A 17,390-nucleotide genomic window follows, 5' to 3' on the forward strand; every position below is an offset into this window, starting at 1 on the left:
CCATTCCTCAACCAGGCCCTTTCCTCTTTACCACATATTTTCTTTATGCCTTAATTTTCCTTGTGTAGTCACAGAGGATGTCCAACACTTTAGTGGTATAATTATGGAAATGTTTTTATGTGAGCATTAATCTAACAATGAACGAGACAAGAGCAGAATACCATGTTCAGTAATGCTTATGCAGTCATGAGCATGGAACACTCTTAGAACATTTTATTTTATTTTATTTTATTTTATTTTATTTTATTTTATTTTTTATTTTTTATTTTTTTTTTTTTGAGACGGAGTCTGGCTCTGTCGCCCAGGCTGGAGTGCAGTGACCGGATCTCAGCTCACTGCAAGCTCCGCCTCCCGGGTTTACGCTATTCTCCTGCCTCAGCCTCCCGAGTAGCTGGGACTACAGGCGCCGCCACCACGCCCGGCTAGTTTTTTTTGTATTTTTTAGTAGAGACGGGGTTTCACCGTGTTAGCCAGGATGGTCTCGATCTCCTGACCTCGTGATCCGCCCGTCTCGGCCTCCCAAAGTGCTGGGATTACAGGCTTGAGCCACCGCGCCCGGCCTTTTATTTATTTTTTTAACACAGGGTCTCACTCTTTTGCCCAGGCTGGAGTGCAGTAGCGCAATCTCGGCTCACTGCAAAACTGCCTCCCTGGCTCAAGGGATCCTCCCAAGTCAGCCTCCCGAAGAGCTGGGATTAGCATGTGTCACCATGCCAGGCTAATTTTGTATTTTTAGTAGAGTTGGGGTTTCACCATATTGGTCAGGCTGGTCTCGAACTCCTGACCTCAAGTGATCCATCCATCTCGGACTCCCAAAATGCTGGGATTACAGGCATAAGCCACCATGCCTCTTAGAATATCTTTAAAAATTAAGTCTTGGCTTGAAATCTGATGTAATGTGACTATACTTGAGAATAAAAGTAAATTTCCCAAATGCCAAAGACTTTAAGTACAAGAGAAAGTCAGTGTTCTTTTTTCACACATAACTTTCTACAGGAAAGATAAAAGAAAAACTATCACAATATTATGTATTATTTATCCTCTCTAGTTTATCAAACAACAGTTTTGTAATTTAACGAAATTCCTGTTTTCTATATGAGTATGTTGCTCTAACATACTCTGTAAATGATTAATATTTCATTTGTTCGGTTAGTTACTGCTTGTTGCTGTGTGTATGTGTGTGTGAGTGTGCGAGAGAAAGAGAAAGACCATGTTAAACACAGTATTATCCACCTGTTGTTCACCTGTTGGTTAACGCTCTGGTATCCATGTCCCACTTAACCTTTCCCAACAGTCTATACTCTTATTGGAAATTTATTGTTACTCTACCCCCAACTATCCCATTATTTCAAGGAAAAAAGGAATGACATATACTGTGCCCAAGAAAGTCTTATTGCCTTATTGCAGTGATTAGATCAGTCATGGGTCTGTGGTTTAAGTCAGGTGTGAATTTCAGGATTTTTGCTGACAATTCTAGAACACGTTTCTTTCTTTCTGTTTAGTGTGGGATGTGGATGTGAAGGTAGAACTGCTATCCTCACTTTGCCACCATATAGTATGTTCACCTCAGAATGAATCCAACACATTTTCTCTGATCTTACAATACAAAAAATATTTTTGAAGAATTGTCTTTGTCTCTAGTAATACTTCTTTATTGAAGTCTTTTTTGTTTAATATTAATAAAATCACTCCAGTTTTCTCCAGTTTTCCATGCTACGTATTTTTCTATCCTTTTAATCTATTTTTATCTTTGCATTTAAAATGCATCTCTCGTAGACACCTTATAATTGGTTCTTGATTTTTTTTTAATTCAGTCTTACAATAATCTCTGCCTTTTGGTTGTTTAGTCCATTTACATTTAATGCAGCAAAGTCCAGGTGTGGTGGCTCACACCTGCAAACCCAACACTTTGGGAGGCTGAGGCAGGCAGATCACTTGAGCCCAGGAATTTCAGACCAGCATGGGCAACATGGTGAAACCTCATCTCTACTACAAATACAAAAATTAGCTGTGCATGGTAGGATGCGCCTGTAATCCTAGCTCCCCAGAAGGCTGAGATGGGAGAATCACCTGAACTTGGGCAGCAGAAGCTGCAGTGAGCCAAGATCATGTCACTACACTCCAGCCTGGGCCGTAGAGTGAGACCCTGTCTCACACACACACAAAAAAATTAATGCTACAAAGAAAGTTAACACAGCAGATTATTTTTATTTACTTCTTGCTTATTTCTGTAGCTATAACTGACTCTTGGTCTAATGCTAAGAACTAAAGTACTGTAATGTTTACCTAGTACTAGGTAATGATGTCATTCTATACACCCAATCCAGTAGGTCAAGATGAACCAGGTTGTCAGCAGATTTAAAGTAAACGTGAAGATTCATGATGCGCACCTGGTACCTGGTTTGGGGTCTGCACCATGGCTACTGATGTGGCAGTTATGTATTAATGTGATAAGCTCTGAAGCTGGAGAGAGGATTACACCAGTGTGATAATCTTAGAAAGGGAGGACTCAGGAACCTGCACATGATCTCTCTAGCCTTTGCCTGCGTATGTATTTTTCCTGCTGTTCCTGCACTGTATCTTTTGCTGTGATAAACTTCAGCCATCCGGTTTAACTTCATGCTAAGTTGTGCTGAGTCCTCCAGTGAATCACCCGACTAGTGGGTGATTATGGGACCCCTGAGACAGATATAATTATTGAGATGGTGGTATTTATTTTTTTGTTTTTACTTTTATTTTTGAGACAGTCTTGCTCTGTTGCCCAGGCTGGAGCGCAGTGGTGTGATCTTGGCTCACTGCAACCTCCACCTCGCCGGCTCAAGCAATTCTCTTGTCTCAGCCTCCCGAGTAGCTGGGACTTCAGGCATATGCCACTATGCCTGGCTAATTGTTGTATTTTCAGTAGAGATGGGGTTTCACCATATTGGTCAGGCTGGCCTCGAACTCCTGACCTCAGGTGATCCACCCTCCTCAACCTCCCAAAGTGAAAATTCTGGGATTACAGGTGTGAGCCACCGTGCCCGGCCAAGATGGCTGTATTTAGATCTGCCATTCTGCTATTTATTGATTATTTGCTCAGCTATTTTTTGTTTCTCTGTTCATGCTTTGGTTTGTGTTAATCTATTATTTTATTTTAGTGTTTAATTTGTTCTTTTCTAATAGTTTCCATTATTATTTTGAGATTTCCTATCTGTTTACTACCCCTCATATTTTCCTATAATTCTTAGAATACATTTTCTTTTAATCTTTTCACAATTTTCATAATAGCTGCTTTGAAGTCTTTTTATGTTAAATGCAACGTCTGGGTCCACTTACAGTCAATTTCTATTGATTGTCTTGCTTATATGTGGGCCACACTTTCTTGTTTTTTCAGATGTCTAATAAATTTTGATTGAAAAGTGGACATTATAGAAGTCATTTATTGTATTAGGCAGTTGGAAGTTAACTCACCTGGAATCAAATTGCAAACTTTGTCTTCCCTACTATTCAACTGCTAATATCTTTGCCTGTTTTAATAGTCTCCAGTTGCTGCTTTTAAAAAACCCTGGCCATTTGAGAGGTTTCCTCTTTTCCTGAATAATTTATTAGTGAACTAAATATTTGGACAGAGAATATATCCAGACTTTATGGCTTCTCTGTAACCTACTTGCTTCTAAGAATGCCTCCTCAATTCTAACTTCTTCGCCAACTTTGGACTCTGTTCTCTTACACATCAAGCCTGCAAGGCTTTAGCTTTCTGCTACCTGAGCTGTACATTCTTGGGGAATAAATACACTCAGCTGAAAAGCAGAAAACTCACTGATTTTACTCTGTGTCATTCTATTTTTTGAAAGTGAATTTCTCTCTGGTCTCTGCCTGCTTTTTTACTATGTTCTTTAGGTCTCCCACATGCATGCGCAGTATAGCTGGTGAAGTGATCCAATGAGTTTTTAATTTCAGATATTGTATTTTTCTCTTCTAGAATATCTAATTTGTTCTTTTGTTATGGATTCCAATTTTGTTTTAACATGCATCTTATTCTTTTTTATCAATTTTCATATATTTTTGACATATCAATCATGGTTATTTTCAAAGCATTGTCTGCTAACTCCAACATAATGTGTCTACTTCTATTTTCTGTTTTTCTCTTGATTTTTAAATCACCTTTTCCTGTGTTTTTGCATGTCTAGCAATTTTGACTGTATTCTGTAGGATATATACAAATGAATCATAGAAACTCCAGATGGCATCTTACTGCAGCGTGAGTTTCTCTTTTCTTCTGTAGATACGGTGAGAGATTGATAACCTTAACCCAACCAGGGGTTTAGCTGGATTGGGACCACATTGTAATTTCAGTAAGCTACGTCTGCTCTGGTTCACCGCTATTCCTTAGACATAGTCCTCCAAGGCTTTCAACTGAGACCCTAGAAGTCTTTGTCTCCTTAGTCCTGAAAGAGTACAGCACATTCTATTCTACTCTTTGAAGATTCTGAGCTTCAAATATGGCAGATTGTCTTGAGGTAGAATCCAATTAGGTGCTTGAAGCAGGCCCCTTCTCTCTAGCAGGATTTTGTCTCCTAAAGAATGCAGAATTATTGAATACATTCTACTTTTTCAAATACAGCCTCTCAGCTTCTTTCTAATAACCCCAGAATTCAACTAATGTTTCATAGGGACGCTAACCACATTTGCCGCTCTCCAAATTTCCAATCTATCGTATCAACCTTGCACAAAGCTTTATTGGTTTCTCTTTTTTCCTGCAGAGTCCCACTCTATAGCTAAGCCTGATGCTGACTCAGTGCTTAGATTCAGCAAATGGATAACTGAAGAAAACTGAAGAAAACAGCACTTTGGGAGGCCAAGGAAGGTGGATTGCCTGCCTGGGCAATATGGCAAAACCCAATCTCTACAAAAAATCAGCTTACTCCAGAAGGACTTCTTGTTCTCTCTGGAATTTCAATTCATCTAGCCTGTGTTGCGCTCACATCGCTTTGATGTTTAAAAAATGTGATTTTAAAATGTATCCAGTTTTCTGATTGTTGTATAGGAGCACTATGAGGCCATGAACTATTTCCACAAGTGGAAATCCACTTACGGGCAACATAATCAAATTGGTGTTTATTGGCGGGCACAGTGGCTCATGCCTGTAATCCCAGCACTTTGGGAGGCCAAAGCGGGTGGATCACTTGAGGACAGGAGTTGAAGACAAGCCTGGCCAACATGGTGAATCCCTATCTCTATTAAAAATGCAAAAATTAGCTGGGTGTGGTGGCGCACGTCTGTAATCCCAGCTACATGGGAGGCTGAGGCACAAGAATCACTTGAGCTTAGGAGGCACAGGTTGCGCCACTGCACTCCAGCTTGGGCAACAGAGTGAGACTTTGTCTCAGAAGAATTAAAAAAAAAAAAAAAGCCCAAATTGGTGTTATTGCAGCCAGGCACAGTGGCTCATGCCTCATCCCAGCACTTTGGGAGGCCAAGGAATGTGTTGCCTGCCTGGGCAATATGGCAAAACCCAATCTCTACAAAAATACAAAAATTAGCCCAGCATGGTGGTATCTGCCTATAGTCTCAGCTACTCAGGAGGTTTAGGTGGGAGGATTGCTTGAGCCCAGAAGTTGGAGGTTGCAGTGAGTCGAGATAGTGCCACTGCTCTCCAGCCTGGGGTGACAGAGCCAGATTCTGTCTTAAAAAAAAAAAAAAAAAAAAATTTTTTAAAGGAAAAAAATTGTTTACTGCAGTGACAGAAAAATTGATCTTGATATTAGATCATACTAGCTATTTGACTTTAGATAATTCACTTAATATCTCTTAGGGATAATAGTGGCTACTTCTTTGGGTTCTTATATAGGTCAGGTGAAATAATATTTACATAAAGCACTTTCAAGATGCAAAGTGCTTTACTTAAAAAGCAGTCCTTTTATTCATTCAAAGTCACTTAATGAATACTTAATATATGCTAGACACTTGCTAGGAGGTGAGTGGGAGAAATGAATAAGATTGGAAAATATGGTATCACAAGAAGCTCATAATTCTAGCTGGAAAGAAGAATACATAATTAAGTAACAGCATTATATTTTTACTATTGTAGATGTAGGTATAAGGTAAAATGGCAGTGTAGAAAAAGGAGTAACTCAGTATACTCTGATAGCGAAGAGAAATTATAGGACACTTCCCAGAGAAAGTGAGGATTTAGCCAAATCTTAGGGACTTACAAGTGAAAATTAATCCATTGTTGTAGAGACTACCTGTTGTCTACCTGAATCCATTCTCTATCTGTTCCATAGAAGACAGTCATAGTTGGTTAAATAGCTATGCAGCTAGAGAATATAATCTCATCCTCCTTTGTACGTAGATATGATATGGCTATATCAAGGTTCTCACTTAGATGAAAATAAGTGAAATTTGCCATGTATGGGTCCTGGCCTCAATAGTTTTAAGTTTTGAACTATATAAACACACACACAAACACACACACACACACACACACACACACACATTCTCCGTGCTTCTTCTCTCTCTAAGAGCTGGAGTACAGGCAGTCTTATTCTTAACTTAGCCATGCAGACAAGGATAGCTAGGAGATAGCTGAGCAAACAGATGAAAGAAACTCCAGTCCCTAAAAGGTCATCTGCATTAGAGACATCCTACTAACTCTGAATACTCACCTTTAAACTGTTTCATGAGAGAAAAGTAACTGCTGTTTTTTTTTTTTTAAGCCAATCTATTTTGGTAAATTTTGTTACAGTATCTCATCTGTACCTAATTGCCCAAAATAAATACTTATAAAAACAATAAGAAAAAGATGAGCAACTCAAATGGAAAATGGGTGAAGGCCATGAACAGACAATTTATATAGATGGCCAATAAGCACATGGAAACAAATGTTCAAACTTACAATTAAAGAAGTACAAATGAAAATAAGATGTATCTTTATGTATCAAATGATTATATGTACATAATACAACCTACCAATTCACTTCAAAGAGAATTTATTTTAGAATATGGGAATATGTTTAGAGTTATTATAATTTATATAAGTCAGAATTCAGAAATAACTTATATTCCCAATACCAGGTTATTGAGTTAAATAAATTATGGTATAGTGGAATGATATTCTATCATTAAAAAATAATTTGGTATAGGCCAAATGAGAGTAATCCTAGCTGACTGGACAGTCATGTTTGAATGACTGTATTTGTAGACCCAGATTCTAGATACAGAAATATACTTTAAGAGAATGGGCCTAACACAAGGATCAAAAAAAAAAAAAAAGAAAAAATTGTCATTCTTTTCCAAAATCTTGTTAGAAGGAAAAATGTCCCTAGAAGTTATGACTGTAACCTGGTAACTAAAAAAATTACATGATTTGTGGAGGCTCCTGTCTGAGAAATTATTTCATAAACTGAAGTTTAACTGAAGTGGTTATGATTCATCACAGAGGGCCCATAATAAAAATATAGTGAGTATTTTTCTGAGGCTTTTCATAACCATGAATCAATGACACAAGTTCTGGAATTTAACTTTGAATGTGGCTTTAACTTCTAGAGGAAGAGACGTGTAAGTGAACTTTGTAGCGCTCTTGGTGTTGTGTTGGTTTGTTTTCTCATGCTCATCAATAATCAGAAAGAAAAATGACAAATCTCACTTTGCTGTTGTGTTGAGTTGTTGCCTCTTATAAAGTCATTACCCAGAAGTAAATGGAGAATATAAAATAATTGGTCTAAACTTACTTTAAACTGTTATTTTTAAAAGGATCAAACCAAACGTGATGAAAATGGTAAGATTTTAAAACAATTAAATGAAATATGGAAATGGGAAGACCATCTTACTTTGGTTTCAGAATGTTCTAGTATTATGGCTAAGTATGTAGAGGCATGTATATTATGGTTTCATTGAAAGGCTTTGCCTACTAAAGAGTGTTTGATTATTCAAAATATCTCAAAATATATAGGTTACGGAAAGATATCTATTCGGAGAACTATGAACTGTGGAGGGAATCAAAACCTTTTTTTTAAAGCCAGATAACGAAACCACCAATGAAACAACAATCTACTTCACAGCAAAGTGGAAAAACATCTGAAAAAACATTTTCAACCTCAGTGAGGTCAAAGTGCACTGTGAAAAATTCCTCCAATGAAATTTCTAGCATTGTTTAAGAATGCTTTGTGTTGGCCGAGCATGGTGGTTTATGCCTGTAATCCCAGTAGTTTGGGAGACCAAGGTGGGAGGATGATTTGAGACCAGGAGTTCAAGACCAGCCTAGGCAACATAGTGAAACCCTGTCTTAATATTAGCTGGGCGTAGTGGCATGCACCTATAGTCTCAGCTACTTGGGAGGCTGAGGTGGGAGGATCACTTGACCCCAGGAGGTAGAGGCTGCAGTGAGCCCCATGATTGTGCCATTGCACACCAAGTTGGGTGGCAGAGTGAGACCCTGTCTCAAAAAAAAAAAAAAAACCCACCAAAAACAGAATACTATGCCCTCATATTGCACAAGAACATAATTTATACTTCCATAAAGACAGCATTTATTACTAGAAACAGCAAATGGCAATCACCATTAATTTGTTTTACTATTATTTTATAAGAAAATATTTAAATGTGTATCGCTATTTTCTTATGATGAAAAATATTTAAAATATTTTTAATAGCAAATAATCAACACTCATATTTGTTCTCAATTTATACTGAGATATTATGTAAGAAAAATATTAATGGCATTGATTACAATATTATTAATAAGCTAATATATGCTATTAGCTAAATAACCATTAAAAATTAAAACCATTATGCTTCTGACAAGATAAAATACACCTATGAAATATTGGGGTTTTATATTCATATAGAATGTTGCTGTTGAAACTAGCTTCACAGAGTTTATGAAACTCAAGAATATTTTTGATTTCTCTGATTTTTGCCAGAATCAACATGACATGAACGTGTATATTGTATCTCTGTGAAAGAAAAGATGTGCATATTACTTTGCAGATACTTAAGTTGAAATGTTTATGGAATTAGCTAATTTATATTCACCTTTTTACTGCATGCAGATTTCTAATATCTCTAGTTCTATGTCTTTTAAGTTTCTTTTATTTGAATAAATTCATTCTTTCTAGCTTTTGCTTTTAAAAATTATTTTATGGACGTTCATTTATCTACATTAGAGGATCTTCACAATATATTAAGGGGAAATGGCAGGCTATGAGCTTATTTTGTGCAAATATGATATGAGGATAGAAAAAAGTCTATAGCAGATACTGGTTGCACAGTAAGGACCACTTGAGGAACCCTTTTTTTTTTTTTTTTTTTTTTCCTGAGATGGAGTCTCGCTCTGTCATTGGCTGGAGTGCAGTGGCACGCTCTTAGCTCACTGCAACCTCCGCCTCCTGGGTTCAAGAGATTCTCCTGCCTCAGCCTCCCTAGTAGCTGGGACTACAGGCATGTGCCACCACGCCCAGCTAATTTTTTGTATTTTTAGTAAAGACGGGGTTTCGCCATGTTAGCCAGGATGGTCTGGATCTCCTGACCTTGTGACCCACCCGCCTTGGCTAAACATCCAATGACCAAACCGCATCTCAGCCTGATTAAGTCAGAATCTCTGAGTGGGTGTCCTAGACATCTACTTCAATAGCTCCCCAGGTAAGCTAAGGCTGAGAACTACTGATTTAGAAGCACGCACACAGCCTCCCTTAACACACACACAGAGTACGTCTACCTGTAATGTGGATCACAGGAAGTTTTATATTCTTCTTTTGGCTTATCTGCTTTGTCTACAATAAACATGTACATTTTCCTAAAATACACATGTACTTGAATGCATGTAGATGGAAGGGAGGGAGAGAGGGTGAAAGGAAAGATTTTTAAATTAATTTTTAAATTTTTTTTTGTAGAGACAGGGGTCTCACTGTGTTGCCCAGGATGGTCTGAAACTCCCGGCCATGGACAATGCTTCCACCTCGGCATCCCAAAGTGCTGGGATTACAGGCTTTAGCCATTGAGCCCGGCCGGCTTATCTTTTTAAGTAAGAAACCACACAAATAGGCCAGGTGCTGTGGCTCACACCTGTAATCTCAGCACTTTGGGAGGTCGAGATGGAAAGATCACTTGAAGCCAAGAGTTCAAGACCAGCCTGGGCAACATAGTGAGCTCTCGTCCCTATTAAAAATAAGCAAAATTAGCTGGGTGTAGGGGCACACACCTGTGGTCCCAGCTACTCAGCAGGCTGAGGTGGGAGGATCACTTCAGCCCTGGAGGTCAAGACTGCAGTGAGCTGAGATTGCACCACTGCACTCTAGCCTGGGCATCAGAGTGAGATCCTGTTTCTAAGAAAAAAAAAATTAGAAAGAAAAAGAAAAAAGAAGAAATCATGACCGGCCATGGTGGCTAACGCCTATAATCCTAGCACTTTGGGAGGCGGAGGCAGGCAGATCACTTGAGATCAGGAGTTTGAGACCAGCCTGGCCAACATGGCAAAACCCTCTCTCTACTGAAAATACAAAAATTAGCCAGGCATGGTGGTGTGTGCCTGTAGTCCCAGCTACTCAGGAGGCTGAGGCAGGAGAATCACTTGAACACGGAAGTGGAGGTTGCAGTGAGCCAAGATCACACCACTGCACTCCAGCCTGGGCAACAGAGCAAAACTCTGTCAAAATAAAAATCACACGGATATATCATTTAAGATTAAGCCAGGGATGTGGGCTTTCTTGTACGTGAGAGCTTTTCTCACCCTCAAGCTAAGTAAATTGGTATTATTCAGCTTTCCTCATGTGATTAAAAAAAAAAAAATCAAACTTTATGGTTGTACACTGAAACTTCTCCAGGTTCTCTCTTTTCTTTTGAGTTGAAACTTGAATTGTATTTATGCAAAAATAAAATATCCAAGATCCTATTCTTCTGGGGCCAATTCTGATGGTGGTATTGGCTATTGTTGTCTTTGGATATCTCTTCAGTTCTGCAGAAAACTTACCTACTAATGATAGTTAATAATGTGTGCCTCAGCAGCAACTAATGCGATAAGACCATAGTTAAGAACCTGGGTTCAAGTACTAGCTTTTTCATTTACTAGATGTGTTCCCTTTGTTGAACAAATAAATAAAATAAGAAACTTACATTTCCTATTACATGTTAGTAAAAGTGAATCAGAATGCCTAACGAGAATAAATGTTTTTAAAAGATGATGAAGGAGCTTTAAAAAAATAAATTTTGCTGCACTCTAAGATGTAAAATATATGTAATTACATGTGCATATTAGTGGGTGGATATTCACGACATTGATACTTAGGTGATGGTTATGTAATTGATTGATGCTGAAATATGTTTGTTCAGTGTCACTAAGGAGCTGGCCTCAGATCTTAAACATCTCAACAATTACTATGAGTCCATGGGGGCCATATAAGTTGTAGGCTCCCTTATCACACTTCTGTCTTAAATAGTATTTTTTAAATTACAAGAACCCTTAGCCCAGATAATCTGTGCTGTCATACAGTGAATAGATATCAGATGTGTTGACATATTGATTCTCTCAGCCCACAGGGCAGCCAGGCAGGGCCTGGGGACGTGCTGGATCTCTTGGGAAGACCTCCTTCAGTTGAGAGCTACCTTATCTATTTATGCTGATGTGCTGAACAAATATAATCATTTTCTATGTGTGCATGTCATAGACTCTGGTCTCACTGCAGATCACTTCTACATTCCAATAATATACTTTGATTTTTCTTGACTTTTCACACTAGTTCTCATTCTAGCTCTTCCTATTTTGTTTAAATTATTTACGCTTTTCTCACAGACAGTGCTGCCTTTTCAAATGTGGGGTGTCCAAGGACTGGAGCATCTGTTAGTGAGCAGCCAGGTTCCTGGCAATGTCTGTATGTGCTTGGAGGCATCATTAAAATGTCCCCAGAACTGTGACTTAGAGCTGGATAAGACAAGAGGGATATGTGGAATCTAACCAGGTCTCAATTAGGAGACATGAAAAGAATTTTAGAAAAAAAAATTAATCTTAAATTATTTTAATATAATCAAATTATAAAACAATCTAGAATGAGTTGCCAAATTAACCCAGCCTTGACACTTACGTAACATGTTCCTTGGTCTCAGTGGCCCTGGGCTGTGAGTCTGCTCCACATGGAGGGCGTGGCCTTGGAAGCTTCCACCTGCCCATCATGGTTGAGAGGGAAATTGTCTTGGATGCCTCAGCTTAAGCTCCTTACTGAAATCTCTGGTATGATAGTGGGTAGACTGAATTGGTTTTTTGTTGGAAGTGAATTAGTCCTAAAAAGAGCTAGAATTTAGTAGAGGAATGCTTTTTGAAAAGCAAAAAGTTAGTTCTAATATTTCAGGTTTATGTTTGTGGATAAACTGTGACTGTGGTAGTTTTAAGTAATGTAACGTTTAAGAAATTCTGAATATATTAATTATTCAATAGATTAGCCAAATGGCCCTAAATTTAAAATGTGAAACATCACCATTGATCCAGACTTCTCTTAGGTTGAAAGGCTTAAGATAATTTGATGTAATTTATAAGGATTTAGCATAAATACAAGATTACTTATTAGGTTTATTATGCTTATTTAAATACCTAGGAAGGTTTCCTTGTAAGTCAGAAAACTAAAGAACTTTAAAAATTTGAAAACAATAAATGCATAGGTTGCTTAAAATATTTAAGGAAGTTTTCAAATCGGACTAAGCAATAATCAAAGGCCACCTTAAAAGTGAATTTTATAATATTACCTTATTTACAAATCGAATTTTAAAATGTGTAAAATGAACTTAAATGTAAGGGGGAAACTGGGCTTTTGCATTTATTACTTAAATGAATCAAATGTTAATTTTAAAAACCAAAGTGAGCCCTGAATAATTTGTAAGAGTGTTTAGAGATGCCAAAAACTCCTGTTGATCAAAAGATATCACATCCAAAGGGTGATTAAAACATTTATTCCAAAAGGAAAACTTGTGGTGTCCATTTTGTTAAAAATGATAAATTATGATGTTTTATACAAAATAAAAGAATCTTGTCATTGCCTCCTTATGATGAAATTAGGGTTTTCATCCTTAAACATGAATTTGTTAAATTTGCAGTCTCATTGATCTCTCAGGATTTAGAAATAATTATTTTTTGCTGACTTAAAGATAGCTCTATTTTTTAATTGTTATTAGCTTCAAAAAGAGTAGCAAATTCACAGGACTGGAAGTTTAAACTCGTCTCGGATGAAAATTTTATATTTAAGCAAGAAGGGCATCCACTCTCCCTTGCTTATTTATTATTATTTCCCTAGTCTCTCTCTCAGACACATTTAGAAGCAGAAGAGTTATGTATAGTTAAGTTCAGCCTCCCCTGTTTTCAGTGAGAAAACCAAGGCTAAGAAATGTTAGGAAATTTAAGTAAAAATATATGGTGAGAAGTACAATATGGTGTGGTTGATGGTTGGCAGGATGTGGAGTCATAAACCCTGTTGGGTTTTTTGTTTGTTTAAGTTTTTTGTTTGTTTGTTTGTTTGTTTGTTTGTTTTGCCGGGCATGGTGGCTCATGCCTGTAATCCCAGAACTTTGGGAGGCCAAGGTGGGCGAATCACCTGATGTTAGGAGTTCGAGACCAGCCTGGCTAACATGGTGAAACCCTGCCTCTAGAAAAAATACACAAATTAGCTGAGCGTGGTGGCGTGCGACTGTAGTCCCAGCTACTAGGGAGGCTGAGCCACGAGAATCGCTTGAACCCAGGAGACGTCCTTGAACCCAGAAGGCGGAGGTTGTGATGCGCCGAGATTGTGACACTGCACTCCAGCCTGGGCAACAGAACAAGACTCTGGCTCAAAAATTACCATATGTTTGTTTCCTAATAATAAACATTTATTGAATTCTTTAAGTATTTCAGTATGATTTATATTTACTTATTTCACTTAAACAACAGAGCAACCTAGTGAACTAGGTGATATCCCCATTTTATAGATGGGAAAACTGAGACTCAAAGCGATTAAGATAGTGAAAGGATCTCGTGAGCCCAGGAGTTTGAGGCTGCAGGGAGCTATGACAGCGCCACTGCACTCCAGCCTAGGTGAGAGTGAGACCCTTCCAAAATATATATATATTTTTTTACATTCAGAAGATCTGATTTTAAAACTTGCCTTTATCATGTGTTTGTTGCCTTGTGACTCTGGGATGTCTTCCTACCAAGACCTTACCCTAGGTTAGCTCAGCAGGTTTTCGTGAGGAGCAAACGTAAACAAGTATAGGAAAACACTGCCTAAAAGTAATATATTATTCATTCACAATGGGATGAAGACTAGAACCCATTTATTCTGATTCAATGTTATTTTGCTGACTAATTCTTAATCAAGTGTTCTTTACCTTCAAATAATTTTATTTTCCATCTGTGCCCACTTTTGCCTATAGTGATGAATATTTATTGAGTATGCATCTGGTTCTTGGCACCATGTAAGTATCATACACATCAAGGGATATGAAAACTTGGCTTATGTTATCCAGAGACTTCATGGGATGATGAGAAATGCAGAAAAAACTGAAATCCTGATCCTCTCTTTTTTCCATCACTTCTCTGCACCTCATATTTTCCATCTATAAAATAAGTGATAATACCACCACATGAAAAATCATAGAAAGAATTTAGCACAGTAACTAGTAAAACTGAATAAATACAAACCATATGTGATAGCATGGATGAATCCTACTAAGAGCAGTTACCAGGTAACTGAAGCTAAACAACTCTCAGAGGACTGAGAGATGTTACATTTCTGACCAAGTAGAGTAGAAACACCTTGCTAAACACTTCATGTATTCACTAAAGGCCCCAGAAAAGCTGCACCTTTGGAGCAAAACTAAAATAGCTAGTAGTATAGGGTACTCCAGACCAATCTTAACAAAGATTAACAACAACCTTTAAGCCGGCCATGGTGATGCGTGTCTGCAGTCCCAGCTACTCAGGAGACTGAAGCAGGAGGACTACTTGAGCCCAAGAGTTGAGCCCAGCTTTGGTAATATAGCAGATCCAGTTTTTTACAAAACAAACAAACAAATCCTTTGAAAGAATCAGTAAGCCTGCTGGAAAAAAAACTCAAAATAATATTGTTATGTTTAAAGGAAGATTACAAAGTCTAGGCAATAAATGATATAACCTTCACAATGTCCATCATCTAATCCAAGATTCTCATGCAGACAAGCAAGAAAATGTGACTCAAAAACAAAACCAGCCTTTTGGCCAGAACCCTCATCTTCCAGTAATTTGCCAAAATGACGAACACAAAGGCAAAGAGGAAAGGCACCGGATATATGTTCTCTAGGCCTTTGAGAAAACATGGAGTTTTTCCTTTGGCCACATATATGCAAATCTATAAGAAAGGTGATATTGTAGACATCAAAAGAATGGGTACTGTTCGAAAACGAATGCCCCACAGGTGTTACCATGGCAAAACTGGAAGAGTCTACAATTTTACCCAGCATGCTTTTGGCATTGTTTTAAACAAACAAGTTAAGGGCAAGATTCTTGCCAAGAGAATTAACGTGCGTATTGAGTACACTAAACACTCTAAGAGCCGAGGTAGCTTCCTGAAACGTGTGAAGGAAAATGATCAGAAAAAGAAGGACGCCAAAGAGAAAAGTACCTAGGTTCAACTGAAGCACCAGCCTGCTCCACCCAGAGAAGCACACTGTGTGAGAACCAGTGGGAAAGAGCCTGAGCTGCTGGAATGCTGGAATCTCTTCCCTATGAATTCATGCATAATAGGTGTTGAAGAAATAAAAGACCTCTGGACTGTAAAAAAAAAAAAAAAAAAAAAAAAAAAAAACAGGAAAGTATATAACCAATAGAGGTTGTGTGTGTGTGTTGGTGTTGTGTGTGGTTAGGCAAGTAAAAACAACAAAAAGCAAACAAACGATAAATCTAACATTTAGGATCAAAATGTTATTTGAGGGAGATCCAATGGGATGAGACAAGAAAGGCACATGTAGATAGATAAATATAGGTTACTTATTCTGATTATTGGATTGGATGTTTATTATATTATTGAACGGTGTTGTGAATGGATCAAGGATGATGGCAAATTAAGACCCAAAGGTTATAGTTAACACAATTCTATGCATCTGAAGTGCAGGAGAACAGAGTGGGAAGTAAAAAGGAAGAGTAGAAAAGAACACAGCATTATAAGGTCTGTGGCAGAAAACAATATAACTTTCTAGAGCATTAAAAAAAGGCCAATGTGAGCACGGCTGGAACTGGAGGACGTTATGTTAAGTGAAATAAGCCAGGAACAGAAAGTTAAACACCACATGTTCTCACACATATGTGGAAGCTAAAAAAAAAAAAAAAAAAATGTTAAGCTCATAGAAGTAAAAAGTAGGACAGAGGATACCAGAGGCTGGGGAGGGTCAACGGAAGGGCGGGTCGGGGGCAGGACAGGGAGAGATTTGTTAAAGGACAAAATTACAGGTAGATAGAAGGAATAACTTCTATTGTTCTATACCACTGTAGGTAATATTTAGTTTCAAATAGCTAGAGGAGGAGGAGGATACGGAATGTTCCCAACTCAAGAAATGATCATTGTTTCAGATGATGGATATGCTAATTACACTGATCTGATCACCATACATTATGTTTCAAAACATCACTATATACCCCTATGAATATGTACAATTATTATTTGTCAGTTTAAAAGTTTTTAAAAGATTAAAATGTTTTAAGAAAGAAAAAAAGGCTGCCAGGCACGGTGGCTCATGCCTGTAATCCCAGCACTTTGGGAGGCCGAGTCGGGCAGATCACGAGGTCAGGAGCTCTAGGCCAACCTGATTAACACAGTGAAACCCCATCTCTACTGAAAATACAAAAAAAAAACTAGCCAGGTGCGGTGGCAGGTGCCTGTAATCCCAGCTAGTTGGGAGGCTAAGGCAGGAGAATTGCTTGAACCCAGGAGGCAGAGGTTGCAGTGAACCAAGACAGCACCACTCCACTCCAGCCTGGGCGACACAGCGACACAGCGAGACTCTGTCTCAGAAAAAGAAAAAAGAAACATTTTCTATGTGCCTGACACATAGAAAATCAGCAAGATGTACCTCTCAGGGCGGACTCTCAGTAACTCATCCCATAGAGACTATCATTTAAGCATTTATTAAATCATGATGTGAAATGCAACAGTCATAAAGTCTGGAATGTTTAACCCATTTAGCATGGGGGAGGGTAGAAAAGTCACATAGTAGCACTCAATAAATGTTAGTTCATATCCCCTTTATAACTGTAAAGTTCTGCAAAGGCAGTACTAGTGTTTATTTTCATATGGAGAAATAAAATAGAACAAGCATGATATCATGAAAACAAGACTTAAAGTGAGAGTTCTAGCTCTGCCAATAACTAGCTGTATGATATTAGGAAAATTATTCTCACTGGGCTCCATCTGTAGTAACCG

At 38.1% G+C, this 17,390-nt stretch overlaps 1 protein-coding gene and 1 long non-coding RNA gene across 3 annotated transcripts in view; both read right to left on the bottom strand.

The window, feature by feature from the left end:
- The window catches only part of LOC103222034 (cytidine monophosphate-N-acetylneuraminic acid hydroxylase), a 355,392-nt gene that overhangs the window by 147,586 nt on the left and 190,416 nt on the right, over positions 1-17,390 (bottom strand). The window lies entirely within an intron of this gene.
- Positions 4,001-15,394, bottom strand: LOC140708932 (uncharacterized). Its single transcript, XR_012089244.1, has 3 exons — positions 15,111-15,394; positions 14,326-14,553; positions 4,001-4,556 (listed from the first exon to the last, which is right to left on the bottom strand). It is a non-coding gene; the product is annotated as an uncharacterized lncRNA (long non-coding RNA).

The sequence above is a fragment of the Chlorocebus sabaeus genome, chromosome 17, assembly GCF_047675955.1.
Source record: "Chlorocebus sabaeus isolate Y175 chromosome 17, mChlSab1.0.hap1, whole genome shotgun sequence".
In the NCBI taxonomy this organism is placed as follows: domain Eukaryota; kingdom Metazoa; phylum Chordata; class Mammalia; order Primates; family Cercopithecidae; genus Chlorocebus; species Chlorocebus sabaeus.